The sequence below is a fragment of the Periophthalmus magnuspinnatus genome, chromosome 23, assembly GCF_009829125.3.
Source record: "Periophthalmus magnuspinnatus isolate fPerMag1 chromosome 23, fPerMag1.2.pri, whole genome shotgun sequence".
Classification (NCBI taxonomy): Eukaryota; Metazoa; Chordata; class Actinopteri; order Gobiiformes; family Gobiidae; genus Periophthalmus; species Periophthalmus magnuspinnatus.
In genome coordinates, this window is record NC_047148.1 from 14,331,316 (window position 1) to 14,357,216 (window position 25,901).

The 25,901-nt window shown below is 37.9% G+C and overlaps 1 protein-coding gene across 3 annotated transcripts in view; it reads left to right on the plus strand.

Moving 5' to 3' along the window:
* The first annotated feature begins 1,465 nt into the window (after positions 1-1,465).
* The window catches only part of plxnb2a.1 (plexin b2a, tandem duplicate 1), a 100,506-nt gene continuing 76,070 nt past the window's right edge, over positions 1,466-25,901 (plus strand). The window contains exon 1 of one of the 3 annotated variants that reach the window (XM_055231455.1): positions 1,466-1,962. The gene's annotated coding sequence lies outside the window, so the exon portion shown is untranslated. The remainder of the gene's footprint in view (positions 1,963-25,901) is intronic. The other 2 variants (XM_033990240.2, XM_055231454.1) reach the window with 2 other exon arrangements.

Below are 25,901 nucleotides of genomic sequence, written 5' to 3' on the forward strand. Positions count from 1 at the left end.
TCTTTAGAACTTTAAAGGATTAGAACACAGAGATCACTCATTCGTGCAGGCAAACCCCAAAACGGAAAAGCCTTTTGACCTTAGAGCCAACACACATGTTCAGCGGCATCTCTGCACCAATACTTAAAGCACTTGTATTAGTTTAATGCACTGATGCTTACTGTAACATTCAGAAGCTTTATGAAACAAAAGGTTAGGCCCCTCAATGGCCCATGTCAAGGATTACTTTTCAGACAAATTCTCCCTTGACAAAGCCCCCATTGTGCTCCAGCAAACCCTTGAATTAGCAGCGAGAGCAAGTGCACGCTTAACTAGGCTTGACAGGCCACCACTTCACCAGATGCCTCCATATTTGAATTGCATTTAAGATATTAAAGTGAACTAGTGGCCAAGAAAATGCAATATGTAACAATACTGTCCATAAGGATTCAATATATTTGAATGTAAAGAAGAAAAAAAAATCCAAACAAACAAACAAAAACTGGTTTGTTCTTAATCTGAATAAGGATTAACCACAACACACACACCACCTGTCCTTCTAAGTGAAGTGTTTGGCACCAACCACTTTCATATTCATAAAAGAAAATGCATGACAAGACAGTTTCTCTTCCCTTTTGGAAAAGCTTTCTTTGTCGATTTTCAACATGAACCCGGGGGATTCCTTGCATTTGAAGTCAAGTTAGATATGTTATGTAGTATTTTGTTGGTGTCTTTCAAAATAAAATCCAATGATATTTGACAACAATGCATTGGAAATTCCCCTGTTCTTGTAATAGGACTGCCTGTGGGTTCTAAACTGTCTGAGTTCATAAACAGAGCGGTTTTACAACTTGTCCACTTTGTGTTAGTTGTCTTTTATTGGCAGTAGAGGGTGTAGCGTGTCCCTGCACCTGCTCCATGGTTGACACACCTGCTCTTTTCAACTGTAATAAAGGCCCACACTGAATACACCTTACATGTAGTAAAAAGTCTGTCTGATCAAAATGTAGGCCTACTTGAATTTAGAATAATGCATTTGATTTTTATTGTGCCTTACAATACACCCAAAGCACATCACAGGCAGTGTGGTTAAAGTGTCTTGCCTGAGGATACAACAAATGTATGAAAGAGCCACTGCTGCCCTCCTGTTGTGGTTTCCCATTGAAGTACAGTACTAACTAAGCCTGGCCTTGCTTATCTTCTAGTGAGATAGGGCACTGATAAGCAGGTATGGCCACAAAACTTTATTCCAAGTAGATATTGCATTAAAGTAGAGTAACTGTATTGTTACTGTATTGGTTATTTTCCATTTCTACACCAAATATAGGCTAATGTGTTTGTTTTATTATTATCAACTATCAATTATTAGATGTAAACAGGTAATCTAAATGATCCCCAAAATGCGTCTCCTTTTACATTGAAAGGCAAGACTCCACATGGCTTTTCCTGTGCTGTGGCTCATTTGACGGAGAAGTGAGAGCGCAGCACGGATTGGGGGTTATTACAAGGAGGAGGGGGAGGAAAACTCACATCCCACTCCAGTCAGTTTGGTAGCGACTCTCCGTTCGTTCACACAGCTCGTGCTTGCAGACCGGGGTCAGTGTTTACGCACGATGTTCGCACGGGGTTGACAAACCACAGTTGTGCTCCCAAAGCGGCGTGCGTAATGCAGTCATGAGGTTTACCTGAGCCGGGCATGTAGTGAGCCGGGTTCCTGGGCGTGGGAAGCAAAGAAACAAAGTAAGCAGCTTGTCTACTTATGCGGCGTGGCGTGGGAATATTGTTTCACTAAACTTCAGTTCCATCTAATTTCCTCGACGCGAATGGACACTCATTTTTGAACTCTACGCCTTGAAATAATTCGCGAGCGGGACACCAGGATGTAGGTTTAAATATCTGGGAAGTATTCACTGGACACCGAGGACAAATTTCAATCACTTTGGGGAATACTGTGATTGCAGAAAACGCAGCAGTAATACAAAGGTAAGTGCTTTTTTATTATTCTCGACTGATTCTGATACTATTACTCACATGTTCCTCCTTCCCAAAGTGTTAAGCAGTTCTCTGGAAACTTCACAGGCTGATGCGTAACAGAGGCGTGAGTTCTTATCAGCTCCACTTCACCACTCAACACAGCAGCTCACCAAAATATTCGCTAAAAGTAGCCTAATAAAATCAGCCCTGATAAGCGTCCCTGACATTGATAAAGTTTGAAATGACGAGGGCTTTACTTTAGTCAAGGTTATCCGCGTTTTACCAGACGCGCGCCTCTGATCCATTTGGAGAGATCGCTTCAAACAGAAACTACTGTGCTGTGTTTCATTATGTGACAGTATCTGAACTACTTAGATGAACTTGGATTTCCTCTAAAAAAAAAAAAAAAAAAAATCCGTATAAAATATGAACTTGGCAACCAGTTGATTCAGATAAAATGTAGGTCATAATATTTTAAAATTTGATTTGAGATCATGACCAAGTTTTAGTTTTTACAAAACTCTCCCATTGACCCAAAATTACCCTGTTATAAATCTAAAATTATCCAGCAGTTCAACATTAATTCCAACACATTACTGAAGGCTTCGTGATGGGAAGGTAATTGTGCATGGTGTCAATTAATGGATTAGAAGGGCTTCACACTGCACCTTGAGCTGAGGACGATAAAACCATTAAAGTAGCAATGACACAGATTTGTTGTGACTAGGAGCGCTCTGGCTAATGTTCCACAACTAGTACATTTTCAGGTTTCTTGCGTAGTTACATTTTTGCAGTTCTGTAACCTGCCTTCGGTTGTGTTCACTGTAGTTTCCAAGTGAAAATAACCTATAGACAGGGTTTTGATAGGGTTTTGTGTGTTGTAAGTCTGTATATACATCTGAACATTGTCTGACTGCATTGTGAGGCAGTGTGAGAAAATGAGATCAATCTACCAAGACTGTTACATTTCTGGGATATCGATTTGACCACATTTATAGCTGAGAGATTGCAGCTTTGGTGAAATGGACAACAGGTGCACCAGTCAAATGCAGACCTCTGAAGGGTGATGGGTATAAAAGGATGATACACACCAAGGTGATAAAATGAAAACACACATTGCTCAAGTAAAATTCAGCGTTCCCAGCATAATATAAATCCCCAAAATCCCATTACAAAGTGTCCCTTTGAAACCTCGGAGCAGTACAATGATATACTCAGTTATTGGAAACACTGGGCTGTGATGATCTTTGACCTGAAGTAGCCTTGCGCAGATTTCTGTCTGAGCCTGATTGTGCTGGCTCCAGGTAAAGGTGCATCTCAAGTGAAACTGCAACTGTGATTAGTTGGTGCATGTACAGTTTGTCTGTTACAAACCAGTTTGAGCGGAATGCTGCTGAGCTGCTGTTAGTCATGTGCTGTTTATTTTGCACAGAACTGAGTTGTGGAGATGAAGCCTGGAGCAGACCCTGATATTAGCTTCTGCTATAAAAGAAATCTTTGCATACAGGATATATTGTGTATCTTTTATGTCAAGATATTTCAATAGGATTGTACATCAACAGACAATTAATCAACACTAGTTTGTGGTTGTTTTTTTAATGTTAAATCAATACAGTATGTAAATGTCTAGTTGTGATTGTGGCTTTACAGTTTCCCCCTTTCTCTTGCTAAATCTTAGTCCAATTTTACTTGAACTTTGCTCTTTTCTGAGTGTGTGTCCAGAGGACTGTGACCCTGGTTGTTCTCTAGCACAGCATTACCTGCTTAAAACTGCAATCAAAGGCCGTGAAATTGAAAAACACAATGTTAGAGATGAACAGTGTGTAACAAATGGATGCCATGCTCTCTATACTCACTTACACTTGGAAGTTCTGCACTTTTTTCCCACTTGCAACCAAAAAACTTCAAATGTATGAATATTTTTAGAGGGAAATGAATTGTTTATGGAATTGTACCAAGACTTATATGGCCGTTATGCAACCAGAACCCCATGTCCTTAAGTGTAAATGCTCTCATCAGAACCATGTGTTTAAGTAAACTGACTCCTAACTTTACGGCACAACTTTAACTGAATTATGTTTTGGCAAAAGTAACAAGGGGATATGGCGTTTTACACATTGCAGTGATTTAAATCAGCATAAGGTCAAAAGTCAAACAGCAAGGGTCAATGGCAACATCATGAATGCAGGCACACAACCCAAGTTATGCATGTGTAAGGCACACCTTAGCATCAGCATTTTGTTCATATTATTACTTTTACTTTCATTTTGTTGAGCAATTTAGCTTGTCAAAAACACTGACTTTTTCAGGTGTTGTCATTTCAAGGAAGAACATATTAAGAGAAAGTTGGTCATTCTGAACAAATGTAAGCCTATTTTTGAGTACTATTGGGTACAAGACATTTGACAAGGCAAGACAAGGCATTTGTGAATAGGTCAAAGGTCTACTTTTGTGTTTATCAAGGCTTGTTTTTTGCTGTCAACAGTATCTAAACATTTCCTTTTATTACATGGAAGTTTGAAGGATATTGTCCACTTAATCATGATAAACCTATATATATATGCTAGTTTGGGAACGACAACCAGCTTGACTAATAGGCATATAACATCTGCACCTTAATATGTTTTTTTAGTACAATTTCTTATGATGATTTTAGGTCTTTCAGTTCTATAAAACTCTTGACATATGGTTTAAATATATCAGATGTGATCATAGAAAGTAATTACATCCAAAACACTGTGTGCATTTATTGTCCAGGCACGATCAAGTTGACAGGGATGATTCTACACAACATAAATCTTAAGTAGAGTAAGGAACCACACTGATGGAGGTGATGATTTATAAAATGTTTTCCATCCTTAGTGGTGTTCCTATGAAATTAATTAATCCGCTTAAACATGTAGTATATTCTTGAGCCTTGTGCAGTGATATTGCAGTGTGGCGTGTGGTGGCATTTGTCCAGCTGCTAATGTGTTAGCCTCATTACGCTGCTGTGTGGAGGGTCTGAGCTGTGATTAAACAAACCTAACATGCTGATTACCAACTTCACTGCTGATGGGCCTTGATTGTAATACACAAGCCCTGATTTATACTGTTCACTTTGAATATGCACATGATGGGAGTAGATCTTTTGCAGCGGCGGTACTGGGTCCTTGAAAAACATTTCTCTTTTCACCAATACATATTTTTCTTTAGAGATGTTTTTTCTTAGTAAATCATTATGCCATTTCTGTGACTCTTTATTTATCCTTAATCCTGTGGGACTGAACTTTTTAAATGGGTATTTTTCTTGCTGCATTTCACTTTATTCCGCTGTAGACTTCCCAATCTCACTGAGGCAGATGTGATGGGGAATAGGTGCCGCATCAAATCAGATCGCAGTGTCTTCTTGATAGAACAATTTTGTAAGTCTTTGTCTGAAAACTGCTTTTCCAAAACTGCCCCAGTGGACAATGTCTGTGGACGTGCATTTATTTGTCTTTACTATCACATTTGCTAATGCACATGCATGCTTTAAGGTTCTAAGCGTTCATCTGGTGTGTCATGTTAGGATGATGGATATTTGCGATCTGAATGAAAAGAAGTCTGCAGCCATGTCTCTGGTAGTCTCCATCTCCCTCGGTTAATTTAGGGTCACGTCAGTCACTCCATGCCGAGATGCAAGTCCTCATTCTCCAGAAAGACAGAGTAATCATTACACGAATAAAGGGCCGCCACATACTTTGTAAAGAATAAAACATAAAAAGACAGATTCAAAAAGGAAGGACTTTGGGAGGAGGGCAACAGTGGCTAATTATTCAAGCCTACGTTTTCTATTTCCATTTGATTTCATACAATGCCATTAATCACTTGCTATTCTAGTTTCTTTGCACCATTGTGAGAGCTTATTACAAAGGGCTGGAGGTTCACTGTCCACAATGAATGCACATCGAAGCAGCCTCACAATGTTTTTCACAAAATTTTAAAAGGTTTGAAAAAATATGTAGTTTTACTTTTATTCTTAAACCAAACGGCTGTAAGAGAGGGTATTAATTAATCACGCTGTAATGGGCAAGATTACTGCTGCTTACTTTCAAATTGCATCACCAATATTTTTGCTTTGTAGTATTTTTTTTTTTAAAGGAAACACTTTTTAGACCTTATATTACTTAAAATGTGGTTCTGTCTGTCTAAAAAAAGTTGTGTATATATTTTAGGAGACGTTCAAAGGTTATGTTTGAATTGGTCACAGTAGCAGGTGTGTGCATGTGTCCTTGCTCATTGTTTATTCAGAAGGGTCAAAGGGATAAAGGTGAAATTCAGAAAAGAAAAAACCTAAAAGCATCTTACATTATTAAATTATATTATATTAATTTATCAACCAATATTATTTTTGTCTAAGATAAAGACTGATAGTGTACTTCTGTTAACATTGTAAAGGCTTGATCGAAGGCTTTTATTTTCAGGAATTTCCCTTGTTGCTTTTTGATTTATATTCATTTAAAATGTAGTTTAACTGTATAAATGAGATATGCGTGTCAGTGCTCAGCTGATGTGGTTTGTGTGGGTTATAATTAAAGCAACTTTTTAATCACTGAACAGGGTGTTGACAGTATCATGTCTGTCATGTGGAGCTGTTTGCCAGGTGGAAGTGACACAAGAGCCATGAAGGACAAGGTGGGACTTGCTGCAGTCCTTGATATTAAGCATATTTCTGCATATCACACTGCTGTAGTGTACCACAGGTTTTACTGCTAATGTTAAACATGTATGTTGGTTGTTCGCCTTTTGAATTTAGAGCTATAAAAACAACACCATACAAACCTTATTTGTGTGTTGTCTTTTTTTTTTTTTTGTCTTTTTCCCTGCTATTCCACACTGCTGCTCCTACTTTACTATTTGCCTTTACAGATACGGTCCTGAAGTGTGAGCACAGCATGGACGTCTCGGATGTTTTTAGCATCTCATTGGCACTGGTTTGTTGAGCTCTGGATGTGTTGATTTAACAGGGAACGGTCTGTGAGTGTTGGCCTCAGCAGTGTTCTCACATTCACATAAAATGCACATCAGAGTCCACTCCCTTGATTGGGGCATTGGACTGCTCTTGATGCCTGTGTGGCCTGTGTAGTGGACCTCTTTGATTGACCACAGAAAACCTCAGACCACAGTCCTCTTTCCCATGTTTGGTCTCATTTGTCTACTCTCTAAACTTTCTCACACATGGCACTGACTTGTGTTTAAATCTCATTCCTTTTTGTTTCTTTTGATTTTCCACTGTCTCAGAGAAAGAGGTCAGACTATAAATATAAACTGTCTCTACATTAGTGCCATGTGTCTTTTTATGTGACTACTTTGATTAACTCGCAAATGACAACTCTAGACATTAAACACTGGGCATGACAAAGAAAAGTGCAAGTTGACCAGCTTTTACCAGCCTGATGACTATTGCTTTTAATTTGTGGGACAGAGACTTGGAACTTAACATCATATCGTGTGCAATTTAGCGGGCTGCTGTTTGAAAATGAGCTTTTGTTTCTCCTCAGAGTTTACCATTACCCCACTCAATGCCTAGATTGCAGCACTGATTGTTAGTTGTTGCAATTTTTTCATTAAAATACCACACAAAAACAGACTTGTGGCATTGGCATTATAATTATCACACATAACTGACCTAGTTGGCTGTACATCTACCCCAGTCCCTTGCTGTTTATGTCTGGTTGCTCTGGTCGGGCTAAACAGTCTGATTCTCTGAGTCTAAATCCAGTTACCATGGTCAATGGACTCTTGCGCCAGGTTGTCTCACTGCTGTAATGTTTGTCAAGTGCTTCGTATTTGTCCAGTTTCTCTAAAAGCGGTCACATTTTATTAGTGGCAGTCTGTATTTTCCTCTGGGACACAGTTTCTCATGAATAAACCAGTTGAACAAACCTGGAGATGCTGGCACAGGCTCGCTTGCCAAGGTGTGGTTGTGTGTGTGGTCCCACAACACTAAGCAGCTGTTCAATACGGTCTTTCTCAATTATCATTTAATGTTTCTGCAGCTAAATGCAAATCACACTCTAAACAGAACGTCTACTGGAAGAAGTGTGGTGGCACATTGTTAAAATATATGTTTCTAGGTTAGTTTCATGTGTCTATGTCTTTGTCGTTTACATTCCTTATAGCACTCTGCCAGCTTCGGTTAAAGAACTGTGATGATTCAGATGGTGCGGGTTTATAATCCAGCTTCTGGGCTCAACCAACAGAATTGCCTCAATCCTGTCACACTACGTGCAGAACTTCTTGTCAGTTTCGCCAATACTATGTTTGCAGCTTTTCTCATAGGTCGCTTATAGAGTTGTTTTTGATTTCCTCTCGAGTCCCTGTGGAGTTACTTCCTGTTGGAGTTCTGTGGCCTCAGCAATGATCTCACTCTCTGATTACTTTCAGAAAGAGTTCTCCACTCATGAGTCAGACTTCAGGGTCACGTGACCTTTGGAGGAGTCTTTTGGACAGCATTAAAGAAAAGTCACATTAAGGGTTATACTGTATGCTTTGTGCTGAATATATCTTTACCATTTGTTTTATGATCTGTTCAGTGGTTAATTATTCACTAATATTGCTCTGCTCCTTCCTCTTTGCCTCTTTCATGGCCTTTGACAAATGTGATGAATACAGTGCTGGAGCTGCTTGCTAGTTAATCGAATTAAACGCACAACCATCCACTCGTATACTATTAAAATTCACTTGACACATTTTTTAATAGTCAAATAACTCAGTTCATAATAAAATGTATCTTAAACATAATCAAGCCGCACCCTTAGCTGGTTCGCAGATGTGCATTTTCCTCCCTTCCTTCATTTTTCTGCTTTGTGTCTATTTACCCTTCTCCAACTCTGTCTGTCTTAGCAGTGAAATAAATGAGCTGCACTTATTCCCAAGCCCATTGTTCCTCCTAAATGAAACCAAATGTCAGGTTTTAGTCTACGCAGGCTGCATTGCCAAGAGTATGCTGTTGGCCCTATATGGGATTTTCCTTCCACTTTGAACCAGTGAGGTCCATGCTGCCTTTTCCCTCCCTGGTCATGTTTATTTGTGTGTGTGTGTGTTGTGGAGTGTGTCAATCGTGTTGTTTGGGCCTGTCAGCTGTAATTACGGGCCAATACAGATGAAAGGGGGAGGGAAGGGCACCACATTTATCTGCTATTAAGAGCTGTCTCATTCTTGTATTTGTCACATTTGTGTCGCTACCCTCAAAGTACGGCACATTTAAGTATTAGCAGTCATATTTAATGATGCCTTATAGTGCGGTAAATCATATGTTGCACTGTGTCCTTGACAAGACATCACTAGTTATAGACGCCACACTGATGGAACTTTAAACGTCTGATCTGATATCTTGTACTAAAGTGACTCAGGTTTATCCCAGAAATATATTTATTGAGTATGGGTTCACAAATTCAATGCCAATTTTATTTTTGAATGAGAAATGTTGCTATTCTTCTTGCTATTTCTGTATAACCAGCCCATCTAAAGCCTATTTGGTTTCATCCATACAAGCTAAATTTCTTTTCTAAACACCTGATGGGTAACTAATAATTAATGTTAATGTTTTAAATATCTTTCTTTCTTCATTTCTTGCTGCTATTTATTCAGCTTACAATGGCCTGAGCCTAGCCTTGGGTCAAAGGAATGCAGTATTAGATAGTCGGGGGTGTGTTGTGTTTACAGCAGTTGTTAGTGACTTCCTGTTACTTCCTGTGTTGTTGGGATTCCTCAGATCACTAGTATTTCCTGTTTGTCTAAAAAAAGCACTCCTTCATTTATTTTCCTTGTATGATATTTGCCCTGAACTTGGTCCTTGCCGTGTGCGCCTGCTGTGTGTCTCCTCTGTGTGCGGATGCAGTAGTAAATTCCTGCTCCGGTTATGAGGTGATTACTCATATGGTATCAGTTTATTTGCCCAGTAATGGAAACTGTTCACTGCCAAGAACGCCCCTTACTTTTCTTCTTAACATTCTTCCTTGTTTGCCCCCATCTTTAATTTCAATCTCCTCCTTTCTTCCACACTTTCAGTACTTTGTTCATTTTCTTTATAGCTTTCATATTGCCCTTACCACCCTTTGTATTGATTTTAGTTTCGCCTCACATTCATTATTTTCTTGCTTTGTCGCTTGTCGCCTCCCTCTATGACTGGATTCTTCCTGTTTTACCCAATGACTAAATGCCCATGCTCCTCCCTGTTACACTTTAAGACTGTTATTCTGCAAGCAGTTTTCTGACAGTTGGTTGAAATGTTGGGTTAATTAGGGAAAGGGACAACTCTAAAGAGCAGATATGGCTGGCTAGCGGTCACTGGAGTGTTTATATTTCATGCATGCTGGTTTGATTAAACAGGAATGTAAGGTCACCAGAGGTCACGGTAGGGCTAGATAACAAGTATGGAAAGGTCATTTAAACTAGACACAGAGCCTCACTTTAGATGGCGAAGATATTTCAAGCTTCAGACTAATTAATAGAACATGGAAAACATTTTTGATAGCCAACATTGTAAATAATTTAAAAATATTCCTTTCTGCTTTCACTTACTTGGGCTTACTAGAGAAAATGGTAATTCTCTAATCAGTGAATTGCATATTCATTTGGCTTTGGTAATCATTTTGTCTTGGTCTTGGATGAGCACAGAGTACACTGGCAGACATCTTGCTGTTCAAAAATTGTCTGGGCATGTGCACATGAATTTTTGTGACATTGAGTGGTTACCTTTTCATTACAATTACATATTACACTGATTAAATTACATTTGCAAAACAGATTTATGAACTCCAAAAATCTAGCAACCAAAACATAGCCCAAATGTCATTAGTTTTGTATATGTATTACAGTTAATTTTTATTCTCTTCATCGTTTAAACATTTGCGTGGTAGCAACATGAACAGATGACAAGCCTGAATATAAATGACTATAATGACTGTTTGTGGAGCTGTTGGCTAATGAAGAATCTGAGGTCGCGCAAAGGCTGTTGGTTCAAGGTCCAGTGAGCGCCCTTGGGTTTGAAGTGGAAATGCGAGCGCGGGCCTGTGGCATGTGCACAACTCCACGGGAGGCAGACATGGCACACTAGAGCTGCATCTCATTAACAACTGCCCGAGCTGCCAAACTGCACCACATCAGTGCCAACAATAGAGACGCACGTTCCCAGCGCTTCGGGGAGATTCTCAAGGACATGACGCCTGCGCTGTCTGCCGTATGTCTCATATCAGTGCGAGGCTCCACATATGTCACACAGGTAATGGAGAAAAACGGTGCTGAAAGGTCAATCACTTTAGGGTCAAACTTTTCTTCTGGCATTGTGCTTCTTATAATTTGAATATTTTTAACGTGACCAATTATTCCAACCTTGCACGGCAGAAATAAGAGTTCTAAGGATGTTTACTTTTTATTATATCTTTTATAAAATGTTTTTAAAGTATATTAAGGGGCATAATGGTAGTCTAGTAACCGAAGTGCTTTATAGTCTCCAAATTTTGTCTTTTGACTTATTTAATATCTCCTCTAAAATGATATTATATTTTAGATACAGAGCTCATTTTTGTGACTAAAACATGGCCTGGGAAACTACTTTTAATCTGGTTTTAAAAAAAGGAGCATTATGGCAATCACATGGTCACGTTTTTGGCCATCTGTCATGTGCCTGGATCTCAAAGTGCCTCAACATGTATATTCCCCTCAAATATTTGATGTGCACCCAACTGATAATGTTGAGATTAGCTACAGATCAAGGTGGTCATGAGGGGAAGGCATATGCTGATTAACGGGACATTTTCGAACGAGGCTAAAGTATTGCCAAAATGATTGCGACGGATAAGAGTCCAGTCAGTTGGTTTTACAAAAGTAAGATTACACATGATAAAGGGTCAAGGCTCATTCTGCAAATGTTAATCAAATCCAACTCACTGCTTAGGGCTTGATTACCCAGTGGCAGTGAAAAAACTTGTGAATTGAAAGGTGAAAATAGGCTTTAATGAACCTTTCTTCATTCTTAAATATCTGCCTTGCCGTGGGTTAAGTAACTATTGTAATGCGTGATTGAGTAACACAACCATGCAATCTTAACACAAAGTCCAAATTCCCCGAGTATAATAACAACATATTAAACAATGCAATGCTAACTGGTCATTCACCTCCAGGTCCAGGGGGACTTCCATTGAGACCTGACTTGGCCTCACTGTAAAAAAAACAGGAACTTCAATCCACAGCTGTGTCCACTCATAGGCATTAGAAAAAAAACATAGTTAAGGATAATATTACTTGATACAGTCTTTAGCGTTCCCTGTGGTCAAAGGGCAATTCTTTCTTCATTAAGGGAAATGAGAATTGTTGTTTTTTAATTTTTTTTTTCTTTCTCTGTTTGTCTATTTTATTCTGTGTATCTCATTTCTGCAACAACCCACATGCCTGATCTTTATTTCTCAATTCTTCCACTACTAGACTTATTCAAATAGTCTTTTTGTACTGGGAAACTTGAGTTTGTTTGTTTCGGCCACTGTTGACTGCAGATTAACATAATCAGAAAATTGGACATGTAACTTTCTACTCTTGCTTTTTAAAATGTTCATTGCGTATTATTGTCTGCAGTCTAAAAAGCTTTACTTTGTTGCCTCTAATAAGCCTACTATCTATATTCTTCCCTTGTTTCTCTCTTACTTATACATGTCCACTTGATCTTCTGTTCTCTCCCTCCCTCTGTGTCTCATTTTCACTCTTTATTTTCTCCCAGTGATGTTTTTGCAGATATTTTTGCTCATCTCACAGGGAGCGTTCTGCTACACTGCCCAGGAAATTGAACCCTCAACTGTCTGAGTATTGAAAATGAAATTCCTTGAAAAACGCAGACCTCGCATGCACCGGGGAGCACACACTTAAAGAATTTGTTCTGAAATCTGCTTTTATCCCAGGTTGATGTCTGCAGAATGACTATCAGGAGTTTAATATATATAGTATGTCTGCTGCCTTCTCTCTCTCTCATTGATCTTAATGTGAAAGAGAAGTAATTTATGTTAATTACACCACAGTGCTGATTGTGACTGCGTTACATAGACAAAACTTTTGCAAAGTTGTGGGAGAGATTTTATGCATCATTTGTAGGAGCCATTTTAATGTTGTGAGTTTTACCATATGATAAGGAAAATTACATTAAAGCTTTGGACTTTGGACAGTAACGCATATTTAAAAAAAAGAACTCATCTGTTTACATTAATCAGAAAAATAATAAAATTGAAATTAATTCACGCTCATTTGCACTTTAAATGTGTGCAAATTTCTCTTTTACTATTTTTACATGCCTTTGTGAATGAAAACACTCCCTGTTGTCTTTCATTATCTGGATTGTCAGCTTGCTCTTAAAATTATTCCCAGGTGATATGGCAGCAGCCTCGGTTTAATGCCCTGAGGTCTGTAATTTCCTCCGAAGCAAATTTACAAATTGCCTCTCATCTGTTTGCAGCTCTGAACTGGAATCCCCATTAACCTTAAGGTTCACTCATTTTGGCAAATTCATATTACTTTCTGTTTTTGTTGAATTCCCATTAACTTTAATATTTTAATTTATCACTTTAAGAAAGCTAATTTTCTTGATGTTTCTGTGTTTTTAATATAACTACACCTTATGTCAGAAGTTCTAATCATTATTATTTTCTCATTATTTTCTAATCTGGACAGATGCCAGTATGCGCTGGTTGATGCTACTTTTCAGCCTCTTTTATTGTTAATGTAAGAAAGGTAAAACTATTAGCTTTTTCTATTTTCACAGTTAACCATACCAACCTCTCAGGAGCAGTGGTTCTTAAACTTATCAGTGATACTGCCTAGAACAATGTTTGCCCATCTGTACTACAAGATTTAAACACAAACTTTATCAGGTTTAAATTTGGGCTAAGCATAGTCTGAAAAGATTACCTTATCCATGGTTTTGACCTGATTTAGTCTGAAATAATGATTAACCCAAAGGAGGACAAAAAACATGTCTCGTACCACAGTATGAGAAACTGCTCTAGAATATGTCGCAATTTCTCTTTATCTCAAACTCAACCAACTTCCACTAGTGTCTGTCCATCATGGCCCTGGTCCAGAATGCCATCATCCAGCGGCTCATAGCTTAGTGAATAAACCCGTGAGTGAAGAGCGTCAGGAGAGATTAGGTTGCACTGTGAGTGTGTAATCTCTGAGTGCATACTTTCTGTGCCATGTCTGATGCTCACTGGTGTGTATCTGCCCTTATGCGTTTGGGAGTGCTAACGTCATGACACACACACACACACACCCCTACACACACACACACACACACACACACACACACAGTAAGGGCCACTACATTTTGGGGTCAGCGGCCATGTGAACGGAAATGAGTCTTATTCATACAAACAGACTAGTGTCAGAACGAGATGGAATAAAAACATGGGTGCAGATGTGAAAAGGGAAAAAAGGTGGCTCACAAATTGGATGTAAATGGATTGAAACATGCCAGAGCTGAAGTAAATTGAAATGAAATGTGAAAAACAATTGTGACCTGGAAAAAAGTCACCTCAAGATGGAAAAGAATGACTTGTTTGTGATTGAGTTGCAAAAAAAGTAAATATAAGAATGTTTGTTTCCTGTCAGTCTGATAAAAGTTAAAACTAAACTTCAGTTCTTATGCAAACAGAAAGAATAATAAATCCACCAGGTCTTGTTGCATAGCTCTACGGCTACAGCTGAAATGTCTCAATTTAACAAATAATTAAACAGGTGTCTAGAGGCTACACTGTTGTACTGTTTGAACAAAATTAATCAGTGACTTTGGGAGCTAATTAACACATTTTCTACAAAAGTATTGCTGTTTATTGGCCTTTGGGTACATATTTGTTGAATTTCTTGACTGTTTCGTTCTGTCACTTTTTCCCTCTACTTGGCAACCAACATTTATTTGACTATTAATCTGTACTCAAGAGCTATGGACTTGACGTGGGATATTTCTTGACTAGTAGCTGGTTATTCACACGGTAATTAACTTTTGAGGGGTTAATGCATTATGAAACGCTTTTGTAATCTAGAGAAGTCATGACTCAACGTAATTGTGCACCTCTTGCATCAAATAATACTCTGTTCAAGGGTTGGACAGTTAATACAGTTCTAATTTAATTGAGCACCATTCATTTCAAATTGGTATTAATCACTAAAAGCATGTGGTTTAGAGCAGAGAACAGACTTTAGAGCAGTAAACTGACAGATTTTACCCAGATGTCACCCATTAAAATGCATCTTGTTTATTGAATGAATCTGGTGTTAATGAGATGATTAAATATAGACAGGACAATAGTGAATTATGTGATGCATTTAGAGAGAAAAAAGGGCTCGTATGTTCTGACGTCTCAGCTCCACTATGGTTTCTGATATTATCTACTGTGTGTTGATACTGGTTTGTTTTCTCACTAAAAACAATTCACCAGTTTCATATTTTGTCTTGTATTTTCGACTTCTATAATCATAAGACACAGTAATGGTAATGTTTTGGGAAATGAAGTGCGACAGAAAAGCTTTTTTATCAGGAACTCCCTGTTCTTAGATGACTCTCGGATTTGTGATCTCGAGAGCCCACGAGAACAAAAGTTTAAATCCGTTTGAGACCGAGAGATTGATTGGCAGGGAGTATTACCCAATCGCTGCCCCTTATCATCTTTGCTTTTATATCAGAATGTTTTAAAACGGTAAGACACTTGAATGGTTCACATATGTCTTTGTAAAAAACTACCCACAATATCTTCTTACCGTTTACTTTTTATATTTTTGAAGATAATATTCTGAATTAGTCCCAAAAAAACTCAAAAGGGCAAAGTGCAGACCGATAAATGGTTGTCATAATTGTCCTTCTCCCAAACCATGTGTATTTGTGAGCTATTTCATGTCTAATTGATGGAAATCTGCTGACTTGGAGATCTCAGGAGAGCAGTAATTTGATTCAAAGACATGTCTGTGAACTGAGTTACAACAAAGAGCTTGTTGTCATTCTTAAAATGATTTGAATATGAGCTGCCTGGTCAACTGAACCCTTGATGTCTGTGTACTTCTGAGGTATACTACACAACTTAAATACAGTACTCGCAAATTTGTTATATTTTATGTGTTTTTGTTGGTAATTGAGAGAGTAATTCAATTAAACTATTCAATGAAGTAACGTTGGATTCAATTAACCAATAACCAAAATAAGCATATGATGTGGACTTCCTATATGGGTCCTAACTGAGTTTGTTCACATGGGGTCAACCCAGGTATAACCCATACAGGCCCCACGTTACATCTCCAATGTGTATGTCTGTGGGTTATTACTGACTGTTTGATTGTAATAGCTCAACCAGTATGTGTGTAGAGTTTAATAAATAATAAATAAAAATATTTATTTATTTATTTATTTGATAGGGACAGCGCATATTAATGAACATCTGTAAACACAGTGTAAATATGCCAGATTATAGCAAAAAATACTAATTTCCATCTGTTGTCCCTTGGCAGGTACACAGACAACAAATACAACATAGACATTACAAAAATACAATAAAAGCAGCTAAAAGTGCTCACAGACCTGGTTTTCCTTCAGCCACAGTTTAAGGTGCAGTTTGAATGTGGACAAAGATGAACATTCTCTTATTGTCAGAGGAAGTACACCTAAACCTGCGTACAAAACAGTATTAGAAGTCCAAAATACACTGATTCAGCCGCTTTCCCTCCAAGCCCCAGCTCCACTTTGTGCTCCAGCCGTGCACACAGCCCCAGGTCAGAGGCAGAGAGTGGAGGACAAGTGTTTACATCTGCGAGCTTATTTTACATGTGGAGGAAAGATATTTCAACGAATCTGCTTTGTACCAGCCCCACAACATGGGAGAGAAAATACAGGCTTTTCACATTAGATCTAACAAATCATCTAAAAGTTTTCCCCATGACGTCTGGTGAAAACACGAGGCAGCTGAGATTCCGATAGTCTGTGCATTAATGCTGTAGCCTGACGTAGATGCTACGGGCTGATGGGCTTGGACTATGTGAGGATCTAGTTGTATTTGAGTTCTCAATCAAACAAGAGGACGCATGGTGCAGCGAGAGGAGTTTTCCTGTTTGAGCCGCTGCTGTGACCATGTGCTCCATGTGCGCATTAGAAAACGGAAACGCAGACGGACTTAGTGAATAAAAAGTTAGCGGACAGAGGCAGACAGAAAGTCCTGTACAGTCTATATTCACAATGCACAGTGGCTGCTCTGAGCTTGTGTCACTCAGAATCCAACTCATGTTAAAGGAGCAGCCACAGTGCTGCAGGCCGCCACTTTCCCTCTGTTGCACAAAGCATGTATGAAACCCACAGAAAAAAAATAAATAAACAAAAAATAAAATTTGCATTTACAATGTGGCAAGAAGAATTATAGGCCTGTATGAAGCATTAGGACACCAGGACATCATAAGTCTATAATTGGGGCCCTAGCGAATGTGCAAGGAGGGCATAATCAACCACTCGTCCACCCTATTGTATTTGTACAATTTTGAGGAAAATCACAAAAATCAAGCAGTAAGCAATAATGTAGTGAAGAGGTATCAAAATTTAGAGTTGAGTGAGCTCTGATTTTGAGTGAAGACCCCGAGAAAAATACTTAAACTTAACACCATAAATAGGTCACGTAAGAACATGTAAAAAATACTATGGCACTTCCCCAAACTCTACAGGAAGTCGGCCATATTGGATCATATCCAAGATTGACAAAATCACTTCTCATAATCTTTTGACATCTTCTACAACAGTTTTTTTTTTTTTTTTTTTTTTTTTTTTTTTTTTTAAATAAAAAAACACTTCAAACATGGCCAAAACACACAAAACCCATCTGCAATGAAAGGTTATCAATTACATTTTAAATAAAATGTTGGCTGTAGTCATGGTGATTTTTAACACACTGTCAATTTTTGGGAAAATAAAGTCTGTTTCATAAACATTGTTGGATTTGAATAGACCCAATTAAGTGCGTGTACACATTTTTGAGCTGGAGGTAATGACAGGTAAATTAGAGGCTCTATCTTTTAAGATGGCTCTATAACACCACCTTCAAATTGTATAAAAAAAAAAAAAATTGTGCCCTCTGGAAAATTAAAACAGTGTTACTTCATATTTGTAAATGTCATATAAGGCTCTATATGTATTATATGGACTGCTTTAGCCATATCTAGGCCTATAAACAAAAACAAACGTAAAAAAAAGTAAAAAAAGTTTTACTTTGCTACAGTCAGGTTCATTTAAAATGTGTTATAATTTTTTGGTTTATCGGTTATCAATGACACACATTTTCAAATTATTGGTTATCGTTATTGGTTGAAAATTCCGTTGTCATGCATCACTATTAAAAACACAATAGAAGGCTAAGGCATTTAACATGATTACAGCCTCAACAACATTTTAACATATCATCCTGAAACCCCACTCTGTTCTCAATGGACAAACATTTGCTCCTGTGCTCAGGTTTGAGATTCGAAGAGTCCTGAAGAGTTCTGGACCGGTCTCTGGTCTCCGTAAACCATTTCCATAGCATCATTCAGCTTCCATTATGATTCACATCTTTGATCAGCATTCATCTTTGGTCCAGCTGTTAAGATGCACGATCACAGATTCTTATTAAAATGGCCTCACATATTTAAGGTTGTTTGCACAATGTAATCACTGCCTTTGAGGAAAATGGGGCACCTTTTAAAGACAGGATCTTCACATTTAGTGGCTAGAGGACTGTAGGATTTACTTAAATAATAACATGCAAACAAATAATTTACCATTTATTTTACTCACTTAATGCCAAAGAATTATCAAATCCAACTTGGACTTCACACTCCTGCACTGGCTGTACAAGCTTTACCTGAATTAAAGACAATATTTGAATGACATTTTGTATTGATCTAATATCAAGTCTGTTAATATAATAAGCACCCTGTAAAGATGAATTGGTACAATGATAAACACGAGCAAACTGAATTGATAAAGCATCAGCAGAACACAGTTAAATGTATAGACATCACCCTCACAAAATAACAGTATTAATCACCGAGAAAGAACAGTTTAATATTGTCTGCATCCCTAGTGGCCGATTTGGAAACTGCGTATGTATATTGTGACAGCCTGTATATATAAATGGACATAGGTAATCTGCCTGTTGCTGCCCTCCATAAAGGCTTCCGGCTCCATTGACTCTGGCTCCAATTCACTTTATATTGAAAAATTGTCACTCCTCATACTGTCACCTCTCTTGTTAGCATTAGCAACAGGTTTGACTGACAGCTTTGTGTCCGCTTATTATTCTCAAATCTTCATCGATTTGAAAAAATCTATTTGTAACTTATAAATTAAGGGTGAATGATGCATCCCAAGTCTATAATATGACGATCTGCATGGTGTAAGATGACAATAAAACTTTATTTTATTTCTTTATTTCATTCAAAAATGCCACTTTCCTTCATTTGACCCTTACCTTTCACCACCGCTGTTGTCATGAAGTAATTACACCAAAGATTAACTACTAGAATAAGCGAGTTTGTTACCTCAGACCAGTCTCTCCCTTTGCCTCTGTGTGTGTTGTGCCGTCTGTCCCCACTTTCTCTCCGACGCTGATCCAGCCAGAGCACCTTACCTTTTTATCATTATAATCCAAGCTACAGAAAGTAAACAACTATTTTTTTCAACATTTCTGGCTGAAACTTAACATCGCACATGATTTAGTGAATAGATCGGGCTGATACCATGAATAGTGTCCTACACATATAGCTGTTGGTGCTAATGCTGCAGCTGACACCCAGAGCATCTTAAACACAGACAGGAGACTGTAGTGCAGCTAAAACAACAAATAATGACAGGCATAGTATTTATTTTACCTCTGTGATGTCTTCATGGAGCCTCAAGAGTGAAAACAAAACTTTGGATAACTTCGGTGGAGCAGCAGAGCTGATTGTGCCAACTTGTTTACATATGTTAAATAGCGTAGCTATGTGCTTTGGGCAGAGTTCTGTCTTTTTACAGGCCTCAAACATAAATAATATGGTGAAAAAAACGACTTTAGAAATGGAGGCTAAAACGTCAGCTACTGTCTTTGTCACTGTTCTGCAATTCTCTGTTGTGGATAAGTTTGAGGTATCATTTTACAACATTGTGACGCATTATAAGGCTGTCTTTTTAAGTAGGCCTTATTATATCTGGTCATTTATTCAACTGGGGCTGAATTCAACATGGAATACTTAATTATTTATAAAGACACAGCACACAGACACACGGTATGCATTTGTTCAGTTTTTTGGTGGAGGACTCATACTTTGGAGAAGTCTCACTTTTTCGAAATAAAAAGTCCCAAATTTTTCATAAGTTTGAGAGTTTCGTTGTGGTTCAAAAGCAGAGATGAGAATGAAATGGGGAACGTTGAAAGCCAAAAATCTTATCAGAGTCGAGTAATGGTTGAGTTACTGGTATTGATCAAGCGCCCTATCAGCCTTTGAAGATATACTGCGGTCATTCTCTGCTGTGGGCCAGCAGAAATCTGTGTTATTGCCGTCTTGAACTATAACCAGGTTTGATGAAATATGACTGGTCTGTCTCTGGTCTGGGCTCCATTGTTGTAAAATTTAGATTTTTCCTTTTTTCATGGTGGCTTAATTTTATTCTCTCTTTAAAAAGACTTAATGAAATAAGATCCAGGATTAAAGGAATACTTTTTTACTCTGGGTTTATCTGATTTTATACAGACGACAATTTTACTGATTTAATGTAAAATCCATAGTTCTCCTCTCCTTTTTTGTCTTGTTCATGTTTGTTGACATACAGTTGAAGTTTACATACACTGTATAAAAAGACACATATGCTTTTTTTTCTTGCTGTCTGACATAAAATCAGACTAAACATGTCCTGTTTTAGGTAAATTAGGATTACCAAAATTAATTATTTTTGCTAAATGCCAGAATGAGAGAAGGATTTAAAAAAAAATTTTCATTACTTTCATCAAAGTTAAAAGTTTACATAAGATTACTGCTTTTTAAACAATTTTGTAAAAACCCAGATAATGTCATGTCTTTGGAAGCTTCTGATAGTTTTATTGACAACATTTGAATTAATGAGAGACACACCTGTGGATGTATTTGAAGACACACCTGAAACACACCCTGCTTCTTTTTGTAACATCATAGGAAAGTCCAAAGAAATCAGCCAAGATATCAGGAAGAGAACTGTGGATTGCACAAGTCTGGTTCATGCTTGGGTGCAATTTCCAGATGCCTAAAGGTGCCACGTTCATCTGTTGAAGCTATTATACGCAAGTATGAACACCATAAGAAAGTCCAGCCATCATACCAAGAAGGAGACGGGTTCTGTGTCCCGGAGATGAATGTGCTTTGATTCGAAATGCAAATATCAACCCAAGAACAAAAGCAAAAGACTTTGTGAAGATGCTGCTGAAGCTGGTAAGAGTGTGTCATTATCTACAGTGAAACGAGTACTGTACCGACATGGGCTGAAAGGACAGTTTGCCAGGAAGATGTCATTTCTTCCAAAAAAAAAAAAAAAAAAAAAGAATAAAAAGCCCAGCAAATGCACACAGGAACGAAGACCTTAATTTTTGGACGGATACACATGACGAAACTAAAATTGAGCTGTTTGGCTATAATCATCATTATGTTTGGAGGAAAAATAGGGAAGCTTGCAAGACTGGGAACACCATCCCAACTGTGAAATACTGGGGTGGCAGCATCATGTTGTGTACTTGTTTTGCTACAGGAGTGCGCCTTACAAAATAGATGGCATCAGGAGGAAAGAACATTATGTAGAAATACCGAAGCAACATCTCAAGACATCAGTCTGGAAGTTAAAGCTTGGGCACAAATGTGCCAGATGGACAATGACCTGAAGCACACTGCCTAACTGGTTACAAAGTGGCTTAAGAATAACAAAGTTAATGTTTTGGAGTGGCCATCACAAAGCCCTGAGCTCAATCCTATTGAAAATTCATGGGCAGACCTAAAAAGGATGTGCGAGCACGGCAGTCTACAAACTTGGCTGTGTTACATCAGTTCTGTCAGGAGGAATGGGCCAAATTTCACTCTCACTATTGTGAGAGGCTTGTGAAAGGATATCCAAAACATTTGACCCAGGTCATACAGTTTAAAGGCAATGGTACTAAATACTAATAGAATGTATGTAAACATATGTCTGATAATGAAGAAAGTAATAGAAGTAAAAAATGTCAAAAAAACAAAACAAAAAACTTCCCTAATTTTTTCTGGTATTTAGCAAATGGAAATAATTTTGGTAATCCTATTTGACCTAAAACAGGAAAAGTTTAGCCTGATTTCATGTCACCGTGAGAAAAAAAGTATGTCTTTTTATATAGTGTATCTAAACGTCTGTGTAATTTAAATATCGATTTTTTTGATGACCCTACAAAGTCATCGAATAACTGAACAACATTTGCTTTGCTCTTGTCAAAATATGTAACGGGATAGAAACTATAGCTGAAACCAAAGAGGACACATTTGAACCTTTCTTGAATAGTTTTATTGATCTATATCAGAACTATTAGACCACTAATACAATACCCTAACTACAAACTCATTTACATTGTATTGTATCAAAATCAAGTTTAAAATATACTGTGTATCATGACAACACTAGACAAAGGAGAGACTTGAACATGAATGAAGTAGCAAATGTATTCTATCTTATAAGTTTCAGTGTAGGCCAAAGGAGCAGAGAAGTTGTATAGTTGGTGAGGATTTAATAAGACCCCCAGCAGAGGCACGCACAGAGATGAGAGCTGCCGGATGTGATTTTATCCCACCTCCTGAACCTCATTATGGAGAGGAGCCAGACTTCAGATTGCTCAACCATCTTTGTCTTTTTTACACATACAGTTATGAGCAAAAGTTTTTGTCAAGAAAGAAAAGTTTTATTTCAGTTTTTATTTAAAGAAAGAAAAGGCGGAAATTTTATTTGAAGATTCTGTCAAAAGAACTGGACTGTGAATTTAATTGCTAGAATATTCAGTTCTGAGTGCAGATCTACATACCTCTTGGTAAAAGACAATTTGTTTTAATTCAGTTTTTAGTTTTTCACCTTCAGAATAAAAAAGTCAGTGTTTTAAATTGAGCTTGTATACACACATTCTTCCCACACAGTTTTATCATTTCACTTTTGTAGCCAGTCAGCTGACACTCCTCAGAAGAGTTATTCCTTCCTTACTCCATTCTCAAATGACTTTTGACCTTTGTTTAGTAGCTTAACTCATCTGTCCTCCAGTTGTGACCCTAACATGACCCTCATTCACCTCTGACAACCTTTTAAGCATTGGTTCTTTGTGTTGTAGATAAAGCTCAAGCAAGTTCCCTTACACTCCAAACATGTGATCATTATCTCGCTCGTCAAAGTGAAGAAGACTGGTTCTCACTTTTGCACTATATATACTGGTTGAATACCACCACAACAGGATAAATAAACAACTAAAGTAAAGAACCAAGAATTCCAGGATCAATGCACTCATTTATGCGATGTTTGTATGTGTTTGTCTTTCTATATTTGGCCTGTTGTTTTGGTTGAGTATATTGTATCATAACTCTTCATCCCTGATTTTGAGCTGTCTGGTTGTCCAACCTCCTACTGGAGCCTGGGAACCATGGAAAGCCCTCTGGCCCCCAAAGAAATACATTGTGGTTATGGCATTAGGTCGTAGTACTTAATTAAAAACATGTTTGCCTTAGGACTGTTGACCGCAACGTGAACCATTTTTGTTTACTGATAATCAAGCATTATTGTTTATTTATTTAAACTGAAGAACAACTGCACAAACTTAACTGTATTTATTGTATCACTTTTCTTTACCCCACATCTCACTAAAACGTTGTAAAGTAAAGCTTAAACAATACCCAAAAAGATCTAGCCTGGAATAGCACTATTGTATTGAATTTCTTTGTAGCTCAAGAACCAAAACGGGGCAAGTTGGACTTCTTGCTGAATCATTCTGGTTCTCTGCTGGGGCACTGACTCTGTTATTGCCTTTTCTGTTCAAGGATTATGGGATTTTTGTGCTCTCAGTGGACTTGATGATGCGTAGCGGCAGAAACTGTGGAGTCTGAAAAGCTTTCAATATGCTGTATGATGAAATGCACCAGTGTGGTCAGCCATCATGATTTTATGAACCCTCTATTTATGCAACAAGTGAGTTTGCCTGAGTGCACTTTGAGGAGCAATGCAACCTTCCCTTACAAGCACAAAGGAATGGAATAGGTTGTAATTTCAGATTTGTTTGCCACTGGCACAAAGGGCAGTTGGTAGCATGTTGACTTCATCCATGAGATTTCTTTATTGTTCTCAGATTCACTCGTTGAATCTGTTTGCTGTAGGGTTATTTTCTTACATGAAGCCTAATGTCAAGTTTGGAGTGCAAAATATTGGCTTGTGGGAGACATTTTGAAACAATGCGTAACATCTTGGCACCGTGGAAAAATCTATACTCCCTTTGTAAAGCTCTTGACTCTTAATCCATCTTGTTTATCTTTGTGTGAACATGGTCACCCCTCACTCCTAAGACCAACACATTAAACAATAAACCAATGTGACAAATATATTGTCTTGACAAAATACAATTTATAGAAAATGTATTGGCCATGCTAATAATCAGAATTTCAGAACGTAAATGTATATTGATTTTATCCTTTTGTGCTAGTTAGGAGTGGCAGCAGTAGTGTATTTTCAAAGTCAAATATGTGGCACATTTGTTTCCCAGTTGTGCTTAGTGTGCAGTCTTGTTTCAGAGGCAGGTTGAACAGCTCTCCTCTTCAAAAGCGAGCCATAAAACCTGTGAATGTTCATCGGATGCATTTCAGACTCCACATTGTAATTAGGTCTCATCACATTCCTGTTTGCCCAGTCCTGCAGAGGAGATGTAGGGGATTGTCGGTTACTTTTCTTTGGGGGGCTCATAAGCTGCATGTTGAATTGTGTTTACATTGTGTTTGGGCTATTGATCTTTTCTATTTTGTGCTTTTGTATTTGCACAGATATTTGTGTGTCTGCAGTAGCACTGGGCGATATGGGGAAAAAAATGAATCATGATTTTTTTTTTTCCCCTCATATTGTTGTATTTAGATTTTTGATTGGATCTTCTTACATTATTTTGAAAACAAATAGTTGGACTTCAGGCTTAGAGAACAGGGCACCAGGATTACTACAGTTTTAATTTTGCAGTGATTGGACCAATAATTCCAAAGAAATCCACATTTAAAGTTTGGAATGAGTTTGTACAATGTATTAAGACTAAATATCATGTGTGCATTACTGGTATTGGCAGAAATGTGCTTGTGCCAGGGGCAGAAAACTGTGTGATGTTTGCACGCTAAATCAGGTCTCAACTTTCACTTATAAAATGATGAGAAAATAGTCGTTTACTAGGACTGTCACAATAATAATAATTTAAAAAAGACCTTTTGTTCCATCTATCATTTATTGAACAATAAGTTGATATAGTAATTATTGTGACAGGCTTTTTGTTTACTTTCCATAACTATAATGATAAGAAGCACCAGAGAAGAGAAAGAGAGGAGAGAAGGTGAGGAGCTGCCTCTGGGTCAGAGAGAGGGATGGTGCACAGGGGCAGACTACACACACAGAGGCAGGACAGAGATTGGACTTTTAGTCCGATTGACAGATTGAGCAGATTTAAGTAAAAACTTGTGAAATGTGAGGAGACATAAAGAGAAGAACTGTGGCCCTGCCTCATAGAGCTTTCACCTAAACAAGAAAACGGTGACTTCAGTACCATGCACTTATTGCCACAGGACTGGCTGTAGGCCTTTCGATTAAAATGGTCGATGTCGATAACGCAAGTGCAAAGTTTAGATTGCGATCTATGGATCTTTTGAGTTTTGGCCCAGCCCTAGTTTGCAGCTTATCTTTTCACACTCTT